This window comes from Crotalus tigris, unplaced genomic scaffold (genome assembly GCF_016545835.1).
Source record: "Crotalus tigris isolate CLP2741 ecotype Arizona unplaced genomic scaffold, ASM1654583v1 scf7180000024506.7606697, whole genome shotgun sequence".
NCBI classification, from domain to species: domain Eukaryota; kingdom Metazoa; phylum Chordata; class Lepidosauria; order Squamata; family Viperidae; genus Crotalus; species Crotalus tigris.
The window spans coordinates 3,631,028-3,648,248 of NW_024100678.1; the positions used below are offsets into that span (position 1 = coordinate 3,631,028).

The 17,221-nt window shown below is 36.1% G+C and overlaps 1 protein-coding gene and 1 long non-coding RNA gene across 8 annotated transcripts in view; one reads left to right on the forward strand and one right to left on the reverse strand.

The window, feature by feature from the left end:
* LOC120303790 overlaps positions 1-4,878 on the forward strand; it is a 50,357-nt gene extending 45,479 nt beyond the window's left edge. Inside the window, exon 3 of the long non-coding RNA XR_005555539.1 lies at positions 4,828-4,878. This is a non-coding gene — a long non-coding RNA (uncharacterized LOC120303790). The remainder of the gene's footprint in view (positions 1-4,827) is intronic.
* The window catches only part of SPIDR (scaffold protein involved in DNA repair), a 211,336-nt gene that overhangs the window by 166,819 nt on the left and 27,296 nt on the right, over positions 1-17,221 (reverse strand). The gene's annotated exons all lie outside the window — the stretch shown is intronic.

The following is a 17,221-nucleotide window of genomic DNA, read 5'->3' on the forward strand; positions in this document are numbered from 1 at the left end:
GTTTTTCTCTCCCATCAATGGATGGGAATTCAGAAAGGATAGCATAACTTTCAGCATAACTTTTGAAAATTATGATCAGATGTACACTTATTTAAGAATACTACTTAAAATATATTTTAAGCTGCTAACAATTTTAACAATATCTTTTAAAAGGAAACATTGAATTGGAAGCAAAAATAATGTCTAATTGTGTTGTATATATGGCCTTCTGCAAGTAATTCTATGACCATTTGTTAGGTTTAAAACTGACCAGAGAAGGGGCGTTGTCTTACCTGAACGCCTTTTCTCAGCATGATGATGTAGCATCCACCCGTGGGTAATCTCAGCCTTCCTGCTCAGTTGAGACTAAGAAAAAAACTTCAGCCACGCCTCTTTCCCTTCTATCAGGTACGGTTCCAGAACCGGACCAAATAGCTGTTTCCCACTGTAAGCTGCCGTTGATAGGCGCCACTTTGATTTTAAATCCACCCTCCACTGTTTGAGCCACAGCAGTCTGTGTGATGAAACAGTGGCTGCAATGGACCTAGCGGAAAATTTGGCCGATTGGAGGGAAGAGTCTGCCATGTATTCTGATGCAGCTACTAGCTTCCCCAATGTCTGGTACGTACATACCTGGGCAGGAGGAATCTGAGCCTGTAACTCATAGAGCCACATAATGGACGTCCTCGCAAAAAAGGACGAAGACATTGCCGCCTTAATCGCCCATGCCGAGGCCTGGTGAGCTCCGTGAAGGGAAAACTCAAACCTTTTGTCCTCCACCTTTAGAGCTTCCACCATATCCCCCGGAATTGTAGATGTGGAGAACAGTGAAGTGAGAGGAGTGTCCAAGTAGGCACCTCTAGAAGGGAGTCAAATGAGGAAGAGACATTATACAGTTTCTTTTCCATGGTATTGGGAGAAGGCGAAGTGGCCAGTGAGGTCCACTGTTTCTCCACAGTGGTGCGGAAAACAGCAGGGCAAGGAATCTGTTTCTCCTCCACTACCTTTTCAGCAAACAAAGGATTGGATTCCTGTGTAGAGGAGGTAGATGGTTTAGGTTCCTCCTCCGTTACCAATTTGGCCGTGGTACAGGCCTTCAGGAGTAATGACCTGAACAGGGATGGATCGAAGAGACCCGTTGTCGGGGTCAGATCCGGAGTCGCCTCCTCATCCTCTGACATGGGGATGTCTACCGACTCCAGGTCCACAGAGTCCCCTTCTCCTAATTGAGATGATGCTTCAGAGACACCTGAGCCAGCTAACTGAACACGCCCTGCTTGAGATGAAGATATGGGCGGAGGCGGTGGTACCTGGGGAAACCCCTGACCCATGGAAGAAGCCATAAATTGGTTAAACGAATGGTGCATGAAAGCCTGAAAGTGTTCTGCTTGCCTGCCTTGTTCTGTAGAGTGGACTCCAACTGCTGTAGGAGTATATGTGGCTGCTGGAACTTGTTGTGTGAAGGAAGCGGAAGAAACAGTGAGGGGAGGAGGAGGAGGAGGAGGAGAGGAAGAGGGACCAACCTGTTCAGTTTCCCCTTGAGGAGACCAAGCCCTGGGGGCATCATAAGAAGGCACACATGGAGGCTCAAATGGGGACTGGCCCAGTGAAACAGGGGGAACCACTTCAGCCTCACTGGATCTTAGCCTCTGAACTCTGGAAAATTCCTTTTCCAATGCCTGATGTCTCCTCGAGGCCACTCGCTCAGCAGCCTTAGAGGGTTCCTTGGCAGTTAAATGCTTTGCTTGGCCTTTTTCTTTCCTCCCATGTCCAATTCAGAAGATCTGCGTTTTGTTTGTGTGGGGGGAACTCCAGAACCTTGCGATGTCTGAGGAGTTTCACTGTCTGCCATCGCTTGCTGGATATTCCGAATAGGAGATGTCCAGGAATGGGGGGGGGGGGGAAATACGCAGATCTGGTTGTCACAGAGGGAGGATCCCGCGCTCTGAGCAACCGCAATGGCAAACAGCCAGACAGCCCACTAGAACTGCCTGACTAGGCCCTGCGACACCGCGCTGCGAACTACTAGGCACAGGTAGTGCAAATTGTCCCTCAGAAAATATGAACAGAGTAGAAATGGGTATGTATATGCTGCTAGAATGAGGCCGCTTCTTCTTTTCGTTAGAAGGTATGCAATGGATTGCTGTATAATTCCCCCCCCCCCGAGAGCCTGGCACAGCAGGCTACAGTATAAAGAATTAGGCCTGATAGGGCCTCTATGGAGAAATGAGGCCTTAAAATGGTGACCACGCCCAATGACTAAAACAAAATGGCGGCCGCAAGCTTCCTCGTATCCCAAAATGGCAACGGCCCAGGGAGAAACTCTTCCAACCATTACTCAGTCCGGCTTAATAACAGTTAGGGACCTTGGCAGAAATTGCCCTTTCCCCTCTTTATTTATAAGACAGAACACTTGCGATTAGTTGTGCAGCCTCCGCTGCGATCTGGATCGAGTCCTCTACTTGCTGGAGCCTCATGGCTACGATGGTGAGGAAATGAGGCCTCCCAGCCAAGCCGCGCTCCAAAAGGACCGGACGATCAAGCCGCATTCCAAATTGCCGGAAAAAAACAACAGCCTCCGTTTGAGCGCAGAACAGCTAAGCGCTGTTCCCCAGCTCATCGGAGCCGGCTGCTATCGGCTCACAGAGGCCTAAGAGCCTCCTCTAAATTAGGACTCTAACTGCCTCCAAGCACTTGAAAGAAGAGACCAAAAACTGCTAAAATACAAAAATATACGAAAACAAACCTAATTCCAAATCCAATTACTCTATTCTTGAAGAATCAAATTTGTTTAAGCTAGTCTAACAGAGGAGCCACCAAAGTTGCGTCCTACTGAGCTGAGACTAAGAAAAAAACTGGGGAAAGGACCGCCCAAGGAGGCGTGGCTGAAGTTTTTTCTTAGTCTCAATTGAGCAGGAAGGCTGAGATTACCCACGGATGGATGCTACATCTATCATGCTGGAGAATGGAGCAATAAGAATCACCCCCCCCACACACACTTTATCCAGCTTTCAAAGAACAGCATATACACTATTGGTCAGCTTGAATCCAAGCACATCTCTCTGTGTGAACCAAAATACTCAAGTCAATGAAATGTCCTGGAAGAAAGCATGGAGGTAGAGAAGAGAAAAAAGCAAAGAAAATATGTATTCACTGTCTGAAGACCTCCATCCATTCACTGTCCAAATCTCTACTAGTTTGTATTTTAGTGGATTTAATTTTTTTCCAGAAATCTTCCATTAGCCTTCAATTTAAACCTGAGAAATAACTTTAGGGAAAAAATAAAAATATGTTATAAAAAGCAACTGAAATACACACTTTCAAACATGCTTTTTTGCCTGGTACTCTTTATGTGCCTGCCAGTGAGCATTTTGATTCTATCTTTTTTTTTTTTAATGAAAACCTTTCTCCATTTGTAAGGAGATAAACATTCAAAAAAAGATAGTTGAATGAACAACTATATATAGTTATTGATATAGCTTAAATATAAAACAGATATTTTTATTTAAAGGTTTATATGATAAAATTAGCCACTTTGTAATTTCCATTAAAAAAAGCAAGAACTCTGTCCTTTATATATATTAACAGATACGCAGAGATTAATTTGACATTAACAGAGTGATAGAATTAAGATCATGTGAAGTATTAATACCACTTTACAATGCCTTGGTAAGGCCACACTTGGAATACTGCACCCAGTTTTGATCACCACGTTACAAAAAAGATGATGAGACTTTGGAAAAAGTGCAAAGAAGAGCAACAAAGATGATTAGGGGACTGGAGGCTAAAACAGACAAGGAACGGTTGCTGGAATTAGGTATGTCTAGTTTAATGAAGAGAAGGCCGAGGGGGGACATGATAGCAGTGTTCCAATATCTCAGGGGCTGCCACAAAGAAGAGGGAGTCAAGCTATTCTCCAAAGCCCCTAAAGATAGGACAAGAAGCAACAGATGGAAACTAATCAAGGAGAGAAGCAACCAAGAACTAAGGACAAACTTCCTGACAGTTAGAACAATTAACCAGTGGAACAACCTGCCTCCAGGAGCGGTGAATGCCCCAACACTGGAAGTTTTTAAGACGAGACTGGACAACCATTTGTCCGAAATGGTATAGAGTTTCCCGCCTGAGCAGGGGTTGGACTAGATGACCTCCAAGGTCCCTTCCAACTTTACTATTATTATTATAACTTAAAAGGAAAGGGCATCTTTATCACAAACTTTCCTACACAAGTGAAAACCTTTTTATTTTCCTACAAAATTTAGGAACCATCTTACTTTCTTACATATTCATCTATGACCTATTTTAATATCATACTTTTACTGGCATGTTTTTAAATAAATTGATTATTGGGGGTTCATAATATAATAAATGGGATACTTTTTAAAATGAACTTTAGAAAAACCATTAAGATCACTGTGGATTAGTAATATGGATTGTTCTAATATTGCATATTTATGTCTCAGAAATTCTATAAAATGCCACTTTTTCAGCATGGTTTTTTTTTCAATTATTATTTTTTTCTTCAGATTGTTAGGCTGGGAGAATGTAAAACTCTCCATAACTAAATTGGTTACTGATAGATTTAAACCAGCAAATGTGGTTCTATTAACCCCCTACCCAAACTGTTTTTCCAAATGAAGAAATATTACATTTTATTTTTGGAAACAAAATGGATTAAATACTACTCTTGCTTGTACTCTTTTTAAATCTTTAATAGTGAACATTTCAGTTATGTATTCAGTGAGTCCATAGGAAGATGCATCTCGTTACTGCTCTTCAACCCCTTGATTGAAAGTACTCTATCACAGAAGTATTTAATTATGAAATACTTTGTTTTCTGTTTTTCAGAATGAAATGTTTTATTCAGGATAAAAGCTGCAATCATAAAACCACTCCAACTTTTCACAATCTGTAAGTAAGGTGAAGAAAACTTATTTGCTTTAGAAAATAGTCTTGTTAATAAAATAAAATGGTGATAAATTCAAAATTCCATACTGACAGTACAGCACTCGCTGAAGAACAAAACAACAACAGAAAACTAAATAAAACCAAAATGAAAATAAATATCACATTCCACAACATTTACTGGATAACTATAATTACAAGTAACATCACACCCACATTTGTGCATTCTTTGTATAAAATTTTAAGTTGCATAGGTTTTTGGATACGGTATATGCTTTTGCTTTTTGCTAGCAAATCATTTACATGGCCATTCTACCTACTCCTAATTAATGCCCTCTATCAATTAGGTGAATATCATGCCCAGGTATCAACATATCACTTGCTAGCTGCATTTGTACTCAGAAGTCTCTCTTTTTACTTAATCTTTATTTTTTTTTTATTGCGAGGCTGCCGTGCTTCACAAATCAATGTCTTTTTTCTATGTTTACAAGATTTCCTTGACCCCATTAAGCAGTCTTTGAAAAGAGATGGTTGGTAACTTCATTCTGAAGCATGCTAAATGAAAAAGGAAAATGACACATTAGAGGTCTAGAAGTGACAGAAATAAAAGTGACTGAGTTTTAAAAGCTGGATTCCAAGTTGTACATATAATTTGGAGTAAACTGTCTTTCTTTTTGCATAACTTTCATTTTCTTCTGAGAATTAGGTGTTTTATGACTGGACCTACATCCAGTTAACCTTTTGATAATATGTATGTACTGCATATTTATGAACATTATCTTTGAAAACCTTAAACTGTTTTTTAATGTTAAATGTGAGGAAAGTGGAAGGGGTAGTAGTATTTTATGTGTCATGTCAAAAAAACAACAACAACCCAAAAATCTAAACTACATCTATTTGAACTTGAAATTTTTGGGGAGGTTGTGTTTCTCCATGGCACAGATTAATCACCTAAAATGAATTGGAGGTTCTAGCAATGCACACATCATAGACAGTAGCTAATATACAATTTCTTCAGATCTCTCACATGCTATTTCCCATGTACAACCAAAGTTACAGTATAAGTGAAGCAATCACTGGTTAGCCAATGAAAATCTACACACTATTTCTTAAAAGAATCTTTAGAAAGTGCAGGCAGAAGATCTCTTGTAGAGGGAGACAATTGATTTCAGTTTGATAATTTGATTATTTTGGGTGAAATTCACAGTTCAAGATTTTCTTGCTCCTCACTTGCTAGTTTCCTGTGTAACAATATTTAGAGAACTTTTATCTATGGTCTAAACTGGTATAATATAAGCAGATTGAAAACTCGTCTGCTGTTTGTGAGTATTAAATCTATATAGCAAACTAAAGCATGTATCAGGATGCATTTACTACTTCCTAACCAAACAGCCATGTTAAGTAGGAAATGACAAACATGAAACTAGCAAATAAATATCAAAATAACAGCTGCTATTGGCAAGAAAAGACAAAAACAAAAAAAGTATCTTTCTTTATTCCACATACAAAAGTAGAAATCAGAGGAAAACAAGGAAAGTCACTGCAATCATGACCTCTAGCGATGAGTACTAGGTTGATCAGATCTTGCTCTCCCACACAATTAAGATAAGGAAGCAAGCTTTGACAAGTAGATGTTCCATAGTGGGTGTTCAACCATGGGAACCTGGTACAGCTCTTTTTCTCTTCCTTAAAAAATGAACACCTGGTGAGCCAAGACCCAAAGCTGACACATAACCCCAAAACAAGTGGATAATTAAAACAAATGAAACAGAATTTTGCCATCTATTATCTGATTAATTCTTTTCTTAGCCCATTTTCTCACTACTCCCCAAACCCATCCCTTCCCTTCCTCCTTCCAAATATTTTATTAAGACATAATAAAAGGAGATATAGGTAAAATGATACTGATGATGTATGATTCCAAGTTAGGCTTTAAATACTAGCAGTTGTTTTGGAGAGATTTTAGTAGCAGTCTGACTATTCCTAAGTTGTAGTGCCTAGTTGTTTTATAAATTTGCCCAATACATTTTGCAGCAATTCCCAGCTGTTGCTAACTAGGCAGTTACTAGAAGTGAGGAAAAGAAGAGGGGACAAAAATGCAATGTGATTTGGGGCAGAGTTTCAGGAAGGAAAAGCTATATAAAACAGAAATAACGGCAATTCACTAAAAGGGAAGCTGGAAGAAGACAGTAAAGTTAAACTTGTCATGATTACACAGTGCACCCTTGAGGAAGTATTCATCCAATGGACTGCTGCTGATCTCTGTAAAATTAAAAACCTAATAACATATGAAATACACATGTGTTTATGTAATTCAAGTACACATTCCAAGAAAACTCCTGGACTTCTGGCAGTAATTAAGAAACAAATGAACAAACATCTAAGACTGGGACCAAATCTATCTTTATTCCAAGCAAGAACACTGAAATACTCGCAGAACGCTCAATGCCAAGGAAAAGAGGCATGTAGATAGCTTGGCTTTAAAAACAAAAAAAAAGGAAAGAAGACATTGTTTCTCATTCTTTTTCTACTTTCTAAATGGCTTCTCTCAATTTTCTTTTCTTTTAAATTTGCCAGTCATATGTGCTACATCTCTCCTGAATTTTCCATGGCAGAGGCAGCTATCATGCAAAGACACGAATGACATTCCTCACCCAGCAGAGCCTACGCTGAAACTTATTTGAATGAACTTGACCCTCCTTGGCCACAGGCCAGCATGCAACGTCACTCAATGACTTAACAGAACACAGTGTTCTTGGCACAAGCGCAAAAATGTGCTGAAAGCCATGCTGGAGCAAATCTAAGTATAACATTTCACATTAATAAAAAGAACAAGTAATAAAGAGATAGTAAACACAAAGCCAGAAGTAGTAATCTGGACATTTGTTTTCTGAGGGAAAGGTTTTTAAAACTGCACTCTCTGCTTCTCTGCTTTCCTTAACTCCCACTGGTCCCCAACAAAGTAAATTTATGGGCTTGATCTCTGAATTGAGCCTGTTTCTACTCCACCCTCAATCTGCTTCAAATCAAAGCCCACACACATTCTTTATCCTGCTTTCCCGCAGTGTTTTACCTGGAAAATTCCTATTCACCTTTCAACATGCAAGAAAAGGGAGTGACACTCTTTTAACTACCAACAGTTCATGACTCACATCTCTTCCTGAACTTCAAGCAGATGCTACCCAACAAACATTTCACACGATTTTAATACACACAGTAACCTATTATAGTTATGTCATTCATAAATGGATTATGGCAACTCTGTCAAAATATTAAAAGCAACCAAAGGGGAAGACCAACAAAATCAATACAAATTTACTATGACCTTAGTGTACTTCCTCTATGTAAATAAGCTGCTATTATCTCCTCCTCTATTTCCTTGTTGGGGATTTCCCCATTTCCCCCCCCCCCATGGCTATAGCTTGATATTTTTCTATTTTATCTCAGATGACCTATTTTTCTTTATTGTATCCCATTTTTTTAAAGGATTGGGCTTGAACATTGTAAATATGTAAAAACAAACATATTATTACATGTAGATATATGAATTTGTATTTTGGGGATAAACATGAAATGGAAGTTCTCCATTTCAAGATGTGAAAGATTTCACAAATAGCATGATATGTAACTTGAACTGTAATCCAGGAATGATTTGTAAATAAATGACATTAGATTTAGCTTAACCTATTTCTAAACAAACATACATCTGTTGAAATAATTATTGTCAATGCAAACAGTATAGACCTATATAAATTATATATTTATATAAATTGCCAACTTTTTATACAGATAATTAGTTCCTATATAGCAAATAAAAATTCAACATTAATTACCAGTGTATAAATCTGTGCCTGTCTAGGATTGCAACATGTATGGTGGTGAACTTGGACAAGGAAGAAGTTCCAATCCTTTTTAACCACTGAACTCACCAGGTGGACCTCTGGGCATCACCCAATCAAGCACAGTATTATGGGGGTAAAAATGGAAGAAATTTTCCTGCACAATTTTGAAATGTCAGAGAAATACAATAAATAGCAAATCAGAAAATCTGTGTTTTTTATATATAATGAATTCTATTTTTTAAATTTTATCTTATTTATTCAATTTATATAGCCACTCATTCAACAATGCCTCAGGAACCCAAGATGGCATACATCATAAAAAAATAACCAATAATCAATAGGAAAAAATCATTAAACCAATAAAACATGCTGGGCTAGGCAAAACAGCAATCTATTAATCCAGAGAGAAAAAAATAACTGGTCTTTAGCATCTTTCAAAACTTAGGGAGGGTTGGGACTATTTATAAGTTGCAATCAACATTGGACTTTCCCTCCCCTGAATAAATGGGACTATACTATAGCAATGAAAAGGAAAATGGAAAATTCATTTCCACTGTAACTTCAGAGGTGTTACCCTGAATTTGTAGGTGTTGGCTGAATCCATGTAATGAAGTCTTCTACAGGTTTATATCAAGTTGCTCTCTGTGACCCTTCCTGAATTAGTTGAATTCTGGTGTCAGTTAGTCAGATTTAAATTACTGCGTCACCCTCCACATGATTCTACCCTAGAAAAACATTCTAGCTACAAAATATGGCAAATCTGAAAAATCTGCACTGACTATCAATTGCCAAGCATAATTTAAAGTGTTGGTATTTGTTTATTCAAATAATTCCTATACACATCCTATGTAAAAATTTCAGATAACTTTAAGGCTATGTTATTAACTTAAAATTCTAAATACTTTTTATCAGGAGCCACCTACTTTATAAATCAACTATTAAAATTATCAGGATAAATCCTTTTGAAATTGGCCCTTTTCTCAGAGGCTGATTTTCTGGAAAGCAGAAGTCTTCTTTTTGTACTGCGCATACAAACACTATAATGTATTTGACTCCAACATTGTTGGCACTCAGAAAATCTGAAAAGCTGGGTCTTTCTCGCCAGGATTATAATTTTAGCATTAACTTGTTACTTTTAATTTGTATTTTTAATTTAACCAGGTTTTTAAAATTATTTTAGCCCCTCCTCTCAACACACAGTGGAGTAACATCTATTATAAATTAAAGAAAAATAAAATTGCAGTCTGCAGATTCTGTCTCTTTTCTCAATTTACTACGGTGGTACAGTATATACCTAAATAGTATAGAATAGCAAGAGCAAAAGCACTTAGACTAATATACTGCTCCATAGTGCTTTACAGCAGTCTTTGAGTGGTTTACAAATGTCAGCATATTGGCCCCAACAATCTGGTCCTCATTTTACCTATCTCAGAAGGATGGAAGGTCAAGTCAGTCTTGAGCTGACATAGATCAAACTCCTGACTGTGGCAAAGTTAGCCTGAAATACTGCATTCTAACTACTGCACCATCACAGCTCATATTGCAGTTAGAATACATATTGCTGTTAGATTATTTTTTATCCCCTCAATGTGACACGACAGGGAGTTCTTGACTTACGACAATTGAGCCCAAAATTTCTACTGCTAAGCCAGACAATTGTTAAGTAAGTTTTGTCCCATTTTATGATATTTCATGCCACAGTTGTTAAGTGAATCACTGCAGTTGTTAAGTTAGTAACATGATTGTAAGGTGAAACTGGCTTCCTCATTGACTTTATTTGTTAGAGGGTCACAAAAAAGTATTACGTGACCGTGGGATACTGCCACTGTCATAAATATGAGTCAGTTGTCAAGCATCCAAATTGATGACATGACCATGGGCATGCTGCAATGGTCATTAAGTTTGAAAAATGGTAATAAGTCACTTTTTTCAATGCCATTATAATTTTGAAAGGTCCCTACATGAAAAGTTTTAAGTTGAGGATTACCTATCCTTCTTTTTTTCTTCCCTTTTTACTTCAAAGCAGGCAACTTTCCTTGTGTCATCTACTGATGACTAGTGCTAGTGACTTGGTTTTATGTGGCTGAAATATATGCATGCTTATTAATATGGAAATTTGGCTTCGTAAATTAAGGTTTGAAAGAAGAAAAGGAGGCAGTAGCGGTAAAATCTCTGCTGTCTAACATACTATCGTAAGTGCACAAAGGTGCAATGATTTCTACCCAGTATTGTATTACTAGAACCTCTGTGGTGCTTTTGGATGTATAAACAATCCATTGTAGAGGTTTTCTGTTTCATATAATATAGCAATGAAATGCCTATAGCAGAGGTTAGCTATGTCCAGGATCTAATCCTTGGAAACTCCAGTTTATAAAAGGATTAGACAAAGTGATGTGAAAGGTTTTTATATATTTATTAGATTAGTATGCCACCTTTCCTTTAGGAGCAGAAAGCAGCTCAAACTTATTCCAGCAATACCATTACCATTTATGAATAGGTAGACAACTAATCTGACATTATAATTTCCTATGTAAATGGGACTATTAAATTCTAAGGGTTAAAATAATTAAATTGAACATAGTTGTAGTTTTTTTACAAAAGTGCAGGGTTTTTTTAAGCACAGGTAGTCCTCAACTTACAACAGTTCATTTAGTGAACATTCAAAGTTACAACGGCACTGAAAAGTGAGTTATGACTGTTTTTCATACTTACAACTATTGCAGCATCCCCATGGTCACATGATCAAAATTGAGATGCTTGGCAACTGGTTCATATTTATGACGGCTGCAGTGTCCAGGGGTCATGTAATCAGCTTTTGCAACCTTCTGACAAGGTCAATGCGGAAGCCAGATTCAGTTAACAACCATATTACTAACTTAATAATTGCAATGATTCACTTAACAACTGTGGCAAGAAAATCGTAAAATGGGGCAAAGCTCACTTAACAAATGTTTCAGTTACATAAATTTTGGGCTCAATTGGGGCTACCTGTATTAGCATTTAGTATCAAGGCATCTGTAAGCCTGACCTAAAAATGCATATTTTTTGAAATGGAATGAAGACTGTACCAGGAAAACATTTTTACTAATTTTGTCTAACTGACAAAAGAATGCAAATGCTGATTAGTTTTACATTATGTTCTAAAGTACTGCTCTGATACTAGTAATATCATAGAACTTTCAGCCAAGTTCAATAAAGTCTGAAAGCTTGATTAACAACCAGATTTACAGGCTTGTGAGGTTTCTAAAGCCACTCCTTTTTGGTTAGTGGAAAACCATAGACGTTTGCCATCATCCTTAAGCAGGGCAGAGTTGAAAGGAGAAGGATGTGACACATTTACCACAGCTAAGCAACCAGCTGGCCTTTGTAATTAAGCACGAAAGTAATTTGCTGTGGCTTAAACTGAAACTCATATAGCAGACAGGATTACACTTGGAGTATAAAACAAGAGTGCAAAATTGCACTCAAGAGTTCTGTAATATTTTTGAGATTCATTATCTGTGCTTTTTAACACAGGTTACATGGAGATTTTCTCTATTAATCCCTATAATAAAACTGTAAAATCACCTAAAGAGAGGGACCATTCAATGTTATCCAATAACCTACATGGTCGAGTGTGGATTGTTCATCTATGTTCAATACCTTAATCACAGCAAGTATAGCTAGCCATATGTGGAAACCTTTAATTGGAATCTGAACTGGTAAGGACTGATGAAGGGAAGAGACCCTGAAATCCTGATGGGCAGCTCAATGGAATTATCAATCTAGTATGTAATTACTATTTTTTAAAAAAGAAGGCACATTCAATGCTTGCTATTATCACAAAGGGAATTTACAAAACAATTATCAATATAACAGGGTTTGGAGTATTGCATATAATTCTGATCACTACATCTACAGAAGGATGTTTTAAAAATAGAAAAGATGTTCAAAAAGCTACCGAAATTATTAGAGGGCTGGAGTAGCTCCCCCATGAAAAAGAGTATAGCAATAGGAGTTCTTCAGTTTAACAGCTTTCTTTCAGTTTGATATATTAAAATTATGCATGGCATACTTTTTCATACAATGCCTATTTAAATGGTGAAATGGGAGCCAACTTATACAGTTAAAAAACGACTAAACAGGATTGTAAAGGATCATTCATCAACAACTACTAATATTGATTGCTATTTACTATTTTCTGAAGCACAAGAAACATAATTTCAATATGGTTACTAGAAAACAATATTAAAAAATGACTATTGTTATTAGTCCAGGCTTATGAGCTTCTATCTAGTTGGCCATTCTTTGACAAGAGAATCCTGCATCCTGATCCATCAAAGAAAACTGGCAGAGAACCAATAAAAGTTGTAAGCTCTATCTTGTTCCACTGTTACTGATTACAGCAAACATGTTAACAATTAATAGAACAAAGTTTTTAGATATGTTTGGGGACAACAGATTAACAGTAAAAAATTTTAGTACACATATTTGGAAGTAAGATCACTTAATATAATTTATAGTCTTCAATGTAACAATATTACACTGACACAAAGTCATACTTTAGCTCCCATTTCTCCATTTGTATTTTTATACATTTATTGCTTTCTATGCTCTCACCACCAATATTTGAATTGTGTATAAAATAATCTAAACTAGAAAGCATATTTTTGTTTCTTTAGGTGATGCCAGATAGTGGGATGTATTTTTCCTCAATTTAAATGCAATACAGATTATTTTCTGAATAGAAAATGCCAAATAAATAGGCATTCAAATTTCTCAAGGCATGGGCATATTATTTTTCCAGATAACTGAATGATACAAAACATAGAGAATGTTCAATACTCTCCAACTGTTACTACTTTCATTTTATACTCATCTGCTTCAGAGTCTGTTTTTCAAAGAGATAAATGTAACGGTAAAGTCCTTTTAGATTATTCAAATTGCCCATCAACTAGGTACTCCTCAGTTCTGGTTTTAAGCATGGTCTAATAATTACTTCTGTTGTATTTTCAAAGTATTATTATAGAACACCTTCCTGCTCATGTTTGACTTCCAACTTACAGAATTGAGGTACAGCAGTTCCTAAAAATTATTAAAACACAAATCTTTGCATATGTTTAATAGTCTATTACTCACATTTACATAGATTCCATGGTTGCTTTTGTTATATTGAAGTACAACTATTTCCTAGCATATATAAAGTTAAATTAGTGCCAGAGAGAACAGGGTTTGTTCTTAAATATAGAGTTCTCAACTTTGAGTTGAGAGAATATGACTAGCCTACTCTCTTTCACAAATTTTTGTATAGAAAAAATGTAGGACAGGCATCTAGATTTGCTACTTTGAACTCTTGGAGGAAGAACTTTAATCTATAAAAAATAAATTTATCCTCTGATATAACTTAAGAAAGTTAGAGAAGAAAGTTCATTTGTATATGACAGATAAAAAGAATATATGCTTGTGTGAAAGAAAAACAATCTTGCTGGTAAAGTCTATAGATCTTTTTCTACACTCCAGCTCAGTAGTAAACTTCATGACCAGTATGACTTACTTTCCTAATCCATAAAAGTAAAAAAAAAGTACAGTCATGAACTCTACAGTCATGCCAGCATTAATCAGCCACCGACAAGTCTGTTAATATATTCATTAGTAGCACTTCTGGTGACATTTCCTGAATATCTGGTGATATTCAGCCATGAAAGGCAACTGCATGACCTCTATAATCCAAATACAATTTATACTATTGATTATGTTGACTTGACAGGAAAAAATACATTTTATGCAGTTAGTTATAGAACAATTATTTTTACCAGTATATTAGTATAATAATCATTTGTTTCTTTTCAGCTATCTATAGAGGCGAACATTGTTAAGATTAATTTCTGGGTCCATTGTTCAAAAATATTTTCAGTACAGCCAATGTTAAAATATTTTGCTCCATTCTGTATTAGTACATCAAATTTAAGTATTCTTTTCCTTGAATTGTAATCTTTGTTTCTTACGATTTCCTCTAGTGTCCATCCTTCAAAATCTTTTAAAGGGAATTCAAAACAAGAGCATTTTTGCCCAGGAAACATGCTTATAATTAATTCCAAAATGTTATTTCAAATCTATCTGGACTCCAAAATCAAAGTTTTAGTCACTCTTTTGTGGTTTATTCTACATGAAAAAAGATCTTAAGTTCTTAAATTTGTATTTAAAAACTTCTTTTGCTAAGGGCTGAAGGAAACTCAACAGTCAGTCCAAAGGTTCCTAATAGTGGAACTATGGAAGCTCACTGGATGACTTGGATCAATCATTATTTCTTGGCCCAACTGTAAAGGAATTTAGAGATAATCTTGATGACAGAATTGAAGAGCCAGTAAAGGAAGAACAAGTCTACTTCTCTAGAAAAGTAGAAAGCAAGAAAAAGAAATTCAAAATAACCCAGCCTTGGTTGTGTATGTTATAAGAGGAGGATTCTGGCAGGATCTGAAATTTCATTTAATATCCTACAATCACAGTTCCCAAACTGTGCACAGCAGCGCCCCAGGGCACTACAACGAACTCACAGGGGTGCTGCAGGATATTTTACTACTACTATATCCTTTGTAAAACAATCTTTAAAAATCCTTAATTCATAATCTCAGGGCAGTTTCATTAATTACTTTAGAAATTCTACATGATACCCTTCTCTAAGAATCTTAATTTCTTTTTAAATTTAAATATGTATCAACAAATAAAAACATACCAGGGATTAAACTATGATTTAAATGGAAGAAAATGAAGCAACTGTTCCAAAGAAAAATGTTACATCGATAACGTTGGTAGCACAGAAAAAAGATATTGTGACCCTGATAGATGTACAACAGTTACTTGAAAATGTTAATAATGATGATAACAGATACAGTGGTTTAGAGGATAGAAAATACATAGATCTAAATCAGGACATATTAAAGTTGCAAACTTGGATAATTATGTTAGCATGTGACAGAAAGTGGGTGCTGAACTGACAACTATTCTGCATAGAACTCATTAGACCCTCCACTCAAAAAAAAAAAAGAACCAATAAAGATAATATTGGTTTCATGCAAAGATAAGCAAAACAAGTAGCTAGATCCAGTATAGTTGATGTATCAGTTCTATAAACCCAAGTACATAAGATTTTTTTAAAAAAAAAACAAAACAAGTCTATACAAGCTTAGTTAGAAAGCTCTCATTATTCACAAAAACTATTTGCTTGGAATGTTCTGATAAGTAAGGAATTGTAAATATGACTGGCAGGTTATGGATGAAGAAGGTATTTGCTTTATGACCCTCCTATATCTGTTCAGAGATAACACAAAAAACATGGCTCTCAACCTATGTCCTTCTCAAGAAAAGATTGATCGTTTTTAGCTGAGATTAAAAAGCCATACTCAATATGTAAACTGGTGATTATTTGTTTCAAAGTTACAGTGATTTTCTTTCAGGTTTCATTTAAAACATCAGGATATATGAAATTCCTATTTTGCTTTTCAATTCAGCCCCAGTTTTTGACACTTACCAGGAAATCAACATCATACTCATGTAATGTCAAAACAGTGACTTCTTTTTTCATGCTCAGCTGAAAGCCATGTGAATAGCAAAGAGATGTTATAAAAATATGTGAACCAAAACATCCTGGATCATTTTCAAAGTGCCCAACCTTAGCTGCTTAATCTGTTACTGTGCCTTGGTTAAAGTCTAGAACATCTCCCCACAATATAATATGAACAATTACATGAAAAAAATGACAGAAGGCACATGTTAAATTTGTATATAATGCTAATTCACAATTTTATTAACCATGATTTGTTGAATAAATCACTATTGGCTGGGTTAACACAAAATGATCTAAACCATAATCCATAATTTATTTATAAAATACAACAACTGGGTCTGCACATTGTACTAAAGCAAAACCAAACAAACAATATTATTATTTAATTAATTTTATTTATTTTATTCAATTTCTATAGCAGGGGTGTCAAACTGATGCCCCATGGGCCGGATGCATCACGTGCAGGCCACACCCATCCCAGTTCCGCAAAGGCAAAAAACATCAAGATATGTCACAATTCCTCCAATGACGCAATCAAGTTTGATACCGGTGTGCTATAGCCACCCAACTCTGGGCAATTTACAATTCTGAAATTCTAAAACAATTAAAATAATTTAAAATACATTAAAATTATATCACAGAATAGCAAGTAAATGCAGTCACACTATACAACTAGGGGGGAAAATTGGATTCACAAAATAATATAATTTATTTGGTTTTTATTTATCATGCAATATAAGCTCAACTGTGATATATGAACCATGAAATCAATCTTAGAGGGTTGTATAAATCAACCAATTATGGTTTATTCAGCAACACTGTTAAGCAAAGTACAGTATGATTGTGAGATGCATGAATCAGTATGTCATTCCACAGGAAAGTGGCTTGGCACAAATGTATGCTACTCTTCATTTTTTCAGTATTATAATTGGGCAAAGTTTTGTAATTGTTA